Consider the following 9,249-nt stretch of genomic DNA (forward strand, 5'->3'; position numbering starts at 1 on the left):
TAAAACATTTTTAAAGTCTTTTATCACTCCAACATGGACAAACAAACTAGTTTACTGTGTTAGATTTTTTTTTCCCTTCCATATTTATACGGCTATTCCAGAGGGACAAGCTACGTCAGACAGTTCTTGGAGCAATGTTCACCCACAAGAGGCTGTGTTCGCAAAGAAAAGACGTTGCGGTTCAGGGAGTACTATAACGTAGAGTCAAGTCGAGCCTTTTTCCCAGCTACTTTGTCACTAATGAAAGTGTAGCAAAGAGCCCTGGAGGAGCCAATAGCAGCACTGTTTGTGTTTTGGAAAGCATTGTTTGGGGGGGGGGTTACAAGGTGTAGGTAAAACTTTGGGAAAGACGACGTTCCTGACAGCAGGGGTGCAGGCTCTTTGAGGGGCAAAGTGTTGTTCGGATTTGAAGTTTTAAGTCGGCTGAGACCTCCTGACAGATTCCCAGCGCCTACAAATAGACCTTTCATATGTGTGTGTTTACCAAGTTTAATGTAGTTTGGGAGGCCTTTGAATGGAGTAAAGCGCGTCACGTCAATCCCTGTCATGCTCTGTCTCATTGATCTTTTTGGTTTTGAGGCAGCATGAGGGTGTGGGGGAGGGGGAGCAGAGGAAGGGTGCAAGATTAAATAATACATGAAAAAAGACGAGGATGTAAAATGAATTTCTTGTAGGTCTATATAGGTCGTAGGTCCCTCTTGTCAGGTTTGAATACAAGTTACACCAAGATGCACAATTACGGGGGACAGCGCACTATGAGGCCTCGTGGTGGACTTTAATACCCTATAGAATGAAGTCAGCATCATTATGTACTCACATCATTAATTTTTACAGTTATAATCAACTTTTATGGTGTCTTGCTTTTACAAAGTTGGATTGCACCACACTGTTGAGGCTATCAATGGTTCTTGCTCATTTCCATCAACCACAACCGCAGACTATTAAGGGTTGCCATGCTGCAAAATACGAAACGAGCCAACAGTTGAATGGCTGGAACTGTGAGTTGGGGGAAAACTGACAGAAATTGTGTAAATAAGGAACTAGGGAATTTCTGATCAGGGATTTTTGCTGCTGATTACGATCATCCATGAGTGTGATCGTTTGATACCAATACCGATACCAGTCCTATGTATGAACTGTAAATGTTTTTATTTACTTACAGTAAGTGCTATTGACAGTTTAACAATATCAACAACATTTTAGTCTACTTCTTCATTCTCTCTTATTTTTGAGCTAAGCAAAGTTAGTAGTACTCAATAGGGTTGTCCCGATTACAATATTTTGGTACCGGAACCAAAATGTATTTCGATACCTTTCAAGTATTTTCTAAATAAAGGGCACCACAATTTGTTTTAATTTTTGGCTTAATTTTGACCAAAAAAATCTTATGTTACATTAAACATATGTTTCTTATTGCCATCTAAGAACAATTTTGGCCTTAAATAAAATAGTAAACATACCAGACAACTTGTCTTTTAATAGTAAGTAAGCAAACAAAGACTCCTAATTAGTCTGCTTACGTATGCAGTAACATATTGTGTCATTGGTCATTCCGTTATTTTGTCAACATTATTAAGGACATGCTGTAAATAAAAACATTATTATTCTAATTGTTCATTTACTGTTCATATCTGCTTATTTTCTGTTTCAACATGTTCTATTTACACTTCTGTTAAAATGTAATAATCACTTACTCTTCTGTTGTTTGGTACTTTACATTAGTTTTGGATGATGCCACAAATGTAGGTATCGATTTGATACCAAGTCGTTACAGGGTCATACATCGGTCATACATCGGTCATACTAAAAGTCCTCTTGTATCTAGTGATGTATTTCCTGAGATCATGAATATAATATGAATAATAAAAAAAAATATTTTGTGACGATTAAAAAAAACATTGATGTAGTCATAGTAGTATCTACTAGATACGCTCTTGTACTTGGTATCATTACAGTGGATGTCAGGTGTAGATCCATCCTGCAGGGATGATACCTGTGAGGAACATACTTTACTTGTCGCCATGGAGGCAAGTATTAGTGATTTAAAAGTAGCTAAAACACTGCAGACTGAGGACGGACATTAACCGCCAACTAGTTAGCCTTGTTTTAAAGCAACTCTTCCTTTCAGTGTTATAGCTTCACCTTTAAAAATATGGCAAACCGGTACTTTTGAAACAGAGTATAGTACCGTTTTTGATTAATTAGTACTATGATACTATCTATACCAGTACCGGTATACCGTACAACCCTAGTACTCAATAACTAAACACAAGCAAAATCTATTGCACATTGAATCAATTTTGCCCTCAAAGTACTCCTGTGTCCAAGAAATTATTTTTTTAATTTGTAAACATTGCCAAAAACAAACAAAAAATATTTGAAGAAAATAAAAATAATGATCTACTCCCTTTAGTATCAATCATACACTGATAGTACCCATGATGTCGACACCACCAATTTATGGATTGATCCACCTTCCTCTTGCGTGACAATGCTGGCATGTCAACAATCAACAGTTTGTATATTATCCTCTCTCCATAACTCTTATTCACCTACATGTTTGTTTTAAGGGTAATATCTGCTTACTATCTGCTTTGGCAAGGTTCCAGCCACACTTCTTAAACTTTAAGATGTCCATATTTCTTCTGTTGTTTAAAGCTAGCTTAGCTACTAGCATGCCTTCTCCTTCTTGTGATCAATGTGTGTCACATGTTTAGCCTTGTCCTAAAACTTGATAATGATACTGAAGATACTAAGAAATGCTGTTTATTAGCTGTAACGCAGGTGATTATTATCAATTTAGGGGAGCGTCTCCACACTGTATAGAGATACACAATTAGCTTCTAGCTAGTCAACCGGGGGGGCTAACAATAAACACAGTGTCGGCCAGAGTGGATCAGCATTTAAAAGACATTAATCGGCATGTACTTTTCATTAAAACAGCTGATACTCATCAGTGCCTGATCAATCGGGACATTCCTAATCAAAACATATCATAGTAGTCCTCAGCTGTCTTGACAATATGCTCCCTCGTGGGAGAATACTATAAATATATCTTGGATATACTTGACATTAGTAAATGTACAGCTGTTATACTAAGTGACACGTCTTTAAAGGTCTACTGAAATGAGATTTTCTTATTTAAACGGGGATAGCAGGTGCATTCTATGTGTCATACTTGATCATTTCGCAATATTGCCATGTTTTTGCTGAAAGGATTTAGTAGAGAACATCGACGATAAAGTTCGCAACTTTTGGTCGCTAATAAAAAAGCCTTGCCTGTACCGGAAGTAGCAGACGATGTGCACGTGACGTCACGGGTTGTGGAACTCCTCACATCCTCACATTGTTTACAATCATGGCCACCAGCAGCGAGAGCGATTCGGACCGAGAAAGCAACGATTTCCCCATTAATTTGAGTGAGGATGAAAGATTTGTGGATGAGGAAAGTGAGAGTGAAGGACTAGAGAAAAACAAAACAAAAAAAATACTAGATGGCAGAGCGATTCAGATGTTATTAAACAAATTTACTAGGATAATTCTGGAAAATCCCTTATCTGCTTATTGTGTTACTAGTGTTTTAGTGAGATTAAATGGTCATACCTGTACAACCTGAAAGTCGGAGGGGTGTGGCCCCGGGTGTGGTGACCGCCAGTGTCTCCGAGGGAAGCCACGTTTCTCGACGAGGCGAAGGCTGAGATTTTTTTTTTTTTTTTTACCCTCCTCCAGGGTGGAAGCACCCGGCGGTCGGGGGCGGCCGGTTGGAGGAGGCAAGAGAGTCCGCAGCTGCCTCTTTGACAGGCGCAGGAGGAACGATGCAAGCTCTCTGTTCATGTCAATGGTAAGAGCTGACTTATTACCACCATTTTCTCACCGAAACCTGCCGGTTGACATGTGGTAGAGAACCATGTTCGCTTGACCCCTCCGTTCCATAGTAAAGCTTCACCGTCATCTTTCGGGAATGTAAACAAGGAAACACCGGCTGTGTTTGTGTTGCTAAAAGCGGCCGCAATACACCGCTTCCCACCTACAGCCTTCTTCTTTGATGTCTCCATTATTAATTTAACAAATTGCAAAAGATTCAGCAACACAGATGCCCATAATACTGTGGAATTACGCGATGAAAAGAGACTACTTATAGCTGTGAACAGTGCTGGAACAAAATGTCCTCTACAATGCGTGATGTCACGCGCACGCGTCATCATACCGCGAAGTTTTAGCATGATACTTCCGCGCGAAATTTAAAATTGCAATTTAGTAAACTAAACCGGCCGTATTGGCATGTGTTGCAATGTTAATATTTCATCATTGATATACAAACTATCAGACTGCGTGGTCGGTAGTAGTGGGTTTCAGTAGGCCTTTCTGTAGTAATCCCCTTTAAGATTATTTGTATACTTGCCCTTAGCATAAATTATTTTTTAACAATATAAGTATTTTTTTATTCCTCATGTGACAGCTTAGATATCATTTTGAGTATTTTCTGTGCAGTAAGTAGCGCACATGTACTTTGTTGGGGCTGAATAAGGTTTATTTTGACCACGTGTTTGAAATGGAAAATGGGTAGGATAAAATAAGCTCTTCTTTTTTCTACTCTTTTTCAGACACGTTGTAATGAGAAACTGGACATATGTGATGTACAATTTTGTAACTGTATGCATGTTTGAAATGAACTAAATCATAACTATAACCACATGTTATCAACACTAGCATAGCTATGTGAGCTACAATGATAACATTACTGCCATATTTTAACAGCAACATTTTGTGTTAAAATATATATATATATATATATATATATATATATATATATATATATATATATATATATATATATATATATTAATTTCCCCTGGGAGATTTCTGATTCTGATATATATAATGTATATGTATATATATATATATATATATATATATATATATATATATATATACATATATATCTATACATACACACACACACACACACACACACACACACACACATACATATATATACACACACACAAAATGGATACATGGATGATACAGCAGAGGATTGGGAGAATGTCATGTGGTCAGATGAAACCAAAATATAACTTTTTGGATATTAAATCAACTCGTCGTGTTTGGAGAAGGAAGAATAATACTGAGTTGCATCCCAAGAACACCACACCTACTGTGAAGCATGGGGGTGGAAACATCATGCTTTGGGGCTGTTTTTCTGCTAAGGGGACAGGACAATTTATCCGTGTTAAGGAAAGAATGAATGGGGCCATGTATCGTGAGATTTTGAGCCAAAACCTCCTTCCATCAGTGAGAGCTTTTAATGGTTGACCAAATACTTATTTTCCACCATAATTTACAAATAAATGACTGCTCGCTGACTGCTCTTGTTGCAAAAAAGCTAAGTATCGTTCTATCTGTGTGATTTTAACTGTTTTGCAGCTTTATTTACAACTTATCGAACATATTTAATAGTTCAATTTAACTTGCAAATCACCCGATCTCTGTCTCACCACTTCGCCCTCAGCTAGCTAGCTGCTAAGCTAACGAGGCTAGCGGAGAAAGGCAGCGCCGGTCTGAAGGAAGCTTCTCCCCCGCCACCGTGACCACCACTTCCCGAAGACAGCTGGCACCCCACTCGGCGACGGAAAGTTTCTGTGAGTATGGCTTCCTGCGCTTCGTGCACTTTACTCATGGATAGGTTGGCTTTGCTAGAGAGCCGTGTCCGCCAGTTAGAGCAGTGTAATTTCGTAACTTTAGATGTTGCGGACACATCTGCTAGCGTTAGCTGTAGCGAGCTAACTAGCCCAGCTTGTAGCAGCCCTAATCGGCCTATAAGCTACGGTGTACCGGTTGAGACGCATAATAGATTTAGCCCTTTAGCTAGTCCTACACCCCAGTCTACCGGGCACCACACTTTAGTCATAGGGGACTCCATCACCCGAAACATAAAGCTTAGCAAACCAGCCACAATTAAGTGTATTCCCGGGGGCAGAGCACCTGACATTGAAGCTAATCTTAGGGAGCTAACTCGCAACAGGTCTAGTAAACACGTACGGCAGGCTAACCGCACCACTAGTTATGCGTATATAGTAATACACGTTGGCTCCAATGACGTTAGGATGAGACAATCAGAGATTACAAAGAGAAACATAGCCAGGGCTTGTAATCTCGCCAGAAAGATGTCCAGGCATCGAGTAATTGTCTCTGGCCCCCTGCCTGGGAGAGGCAATGATGAGAGATATAGCAGATTAGTCTTTCTTAACAGGTGGCTGGATAGCTTCTGTAGACAACAGGGATTTACGTTTATTGATAATTGGCCCTCTTTCTGGGGCAAACCTGGCTTGCTGAGGAGAGACGGCCTTCACCCTAACCAGGAAGGCGCTATCCTCTTGTCTCGGAACATAGACTTCGCATTGAGCCACATTTGACTAACTGCACTAGCGCAAGCCCGGTCACAGGCAATTACAGAGCCTGCTAGCCTGGGTATGGAGTCAGTTAAGTTAGAACTAGCCAGCGCCAGGCTGGATGATCCCTGTACACATAGCAATTTTCGTAGAATAATACACAACTCACAAAATGTTTTTTCTACTGTGTCTATGACTACGTCAGAGTTAGACATGCGTTCTACTGAGGTGGCAAATTATGATGCGTTCAGTTTATCGCAGCGCCAAGTAGACAATCTGAAAATTCCCGTCATATCAATTCCTAGATATGGTCGTAATTATTTTAAGTACACTGCGCATATTAAACGCATCATTATTAATATTGCTACTACGGATAATTTTATCAACAACTCCTTAAAACAGCCCACTACCTATAATATGGGCTTTCTAAACATCAGATCTTTGTCTCCCAAAACGTTATTAGTCAATGAGGTCATTAGAGACAACAACCTTAACGTCATCGGTCTTAGCGAAACCTGGCTTAAACCAGACGACTTTTTTGCGATAAATGAGGCATCCCCTCCTAACTATACGAATGCGCATATTGCCCGTCACCTCAAAAGGGGAGGGGGTGTCGCACTAATATACAACGAAAACTTTAACTTTAGTCCTAACTTAAATAATAAATATAAATCGTTTGAGGTGCTTTCTATGAAGTCTGCCACACCTCTGCCTCTGTGCCTGGCCGTTATCTACCGCCCCCCAGGGCCCTATTCGGACTTTATTAGTGAATTCTCAGAGTTTGTTGCTGATCTAGTGACGCACGCCGATAATATAATTATAATGTGGGACTTTAATATCCATATGAATACCCCATTGGACCCACCGTGCGTGGCGCTCCAGACTATAATTGATAGCTGTGGTCTTACACAAATAATAAATGAACCGACGCATCGCAGCGGTAATACGATAGACCTAGTGCTTGTCAGAGGTATCACCGTCTCCAAAGTTATGATACTCCCGTATACTAAAGTAATGTCCGATCATTACCTTATAAAATTCGAAGTTCAGACTCATGTTCGGCAAGCTAATAATAATAATAACTGCTATAGCAGCCGCAACATTAATGCTGCCACAACGACGACTCTTGCGGACCTACTGCCCTCGGTAATGGCACCGTTCCCAAAGTATGTGGGCTCTATTGATAACCTCACTAACAACTTTAACAACGCCCTGCGCGAAACCATTGATAGTATAGCACCGCTGAAGTTAAAAAAGGCTCCAAAAAGGCGTACGCCATGGTTTACTGAAGAAACTAGAGCTCAGAAATTATTATGTAGAAAGCTGGAACGCAAATGGCGCACGACTAAACTTGAGGTGCACCATCAAACATGGAGTGATAGTTTAATAACTTATAAACGCATGCTTACCTTAGCTAAAACTAATTATTACTCAAATCTCATCCGCATTAATAAAAACGATCCAAAATTTTTGTTTAGTACAGTAGCATCGCTAACCCAACAAGGGACTCCTTCCAGTAGCTCCACCCATTCGGCAGATGACTTTATGAAGTTCTTTAATAAGAAAATTGAACTTATTAGAAAGGAGATTAAAGACAATGCGTCCCAGCTACAACGGGGTTATAGTAACACAGATACGATTGTATATACGGCGGATACTGCAAATATCCAAAATAGTTTCTCTCGTTTTGATGAAATAACATTAGAAGGATTGTTACAACGTGTAAATGGAATAAAACAAACAACATGTTTACTTGACCCACTTCCTGGGAAACTTATCAAGGAGCTTTTTGTATTATTAGGTCCATCAGTGCTAAATATTATAAACTTATCACTTTCCTCGGGCACTGTTCCCGTTGCATTCAAAAAAGCGGTTATTCATCCTCTCCTTAAAAGACCTAACCTCGATCCTGACCTCATGGTAAACTACCGACCGGTGTCTCACCTTCCCTTTATTTCGAAAATCCTCGAAAAAATTGTTGCAGAGCAGCTAAATGAGCACTTAGCGTTTAACAATCTATGTGAAACATTTCAATCCGGTTTCAGGGCAAATCACTCGACTGAGACAGCCCTCGCAAAATTGACTAATGATCTATTGCTAACGATGGACTCTGATGCGTCATCTATGTTGCTGCTCCTCGATCTTAGCGCTGCTTTCGATACCGTCGATCATAATATTTTATTAGAGCGTATCAAAATACGAATTGGTATGTCAGACTCAGCCCTGTCATGGTTTAACTCTTATCTTACTGATAGGATGCAGTGCGTCTCCTATAACAGTGTGACCTCGGACTATGTTAAGGTAACGTGTGGAGTTCCCCAGGGTTCGGTCCTTGGCCCTGTACTCTTCAGCATCTACATGCTGCCGCTAGGTGACGTCATACGCAAATACGGTATTAGCTTTCACTGTTATGCTGATGACACCCAACTTTACATGCCCCTAAAGCTGACCAACACGCCGGATTGTAATCAGTTGGAAGCGTGTCTTAATGAAATTAAACAATGGATGTCCGCTAACTTTTTGCAACTTAATGCCAAAAAAACGGAAATGCTGATTATCGGTCCTGCTAGACACCGACCTCTATTTAATAATACAACTTTAACATTTGACAACCAAATAATAAAACAAGGTGACTCTGTAAAAAATCTGGGTATTATCTTTGACCCAACTCTCTCCTTTGAGTCACACATTAAAAGCGTTACTAAAACGGCCTTCTTTCATCTCCGTAATATCGCTAAAATTCGCTCCATTCTGTCCACTAAAGACGCTGAGATCATTATCCATGCGTTTGTTACGTCTCGTCTCGATTACTGTAACGTATTATTTTCGGGTCTCCCCATGTCTAGCATTAAAAGAT

The sequence above is a fragment of the Nerophis ophidion genome, linkage group LG14 (genome assembly GCF_033978795.1).
Source record: "Nerophis ophidion isolate RoL-2023_Sa linkage group LG14, RoL_Noph_v1.0, whole genome shotgun sequence".
Lineage (NCBI taxonomy): Eukaryota > Metazoa > Chordata > Actinopteri > Syngnathiformes > Syngnathidae > Nerophis > Nerophis ophidion.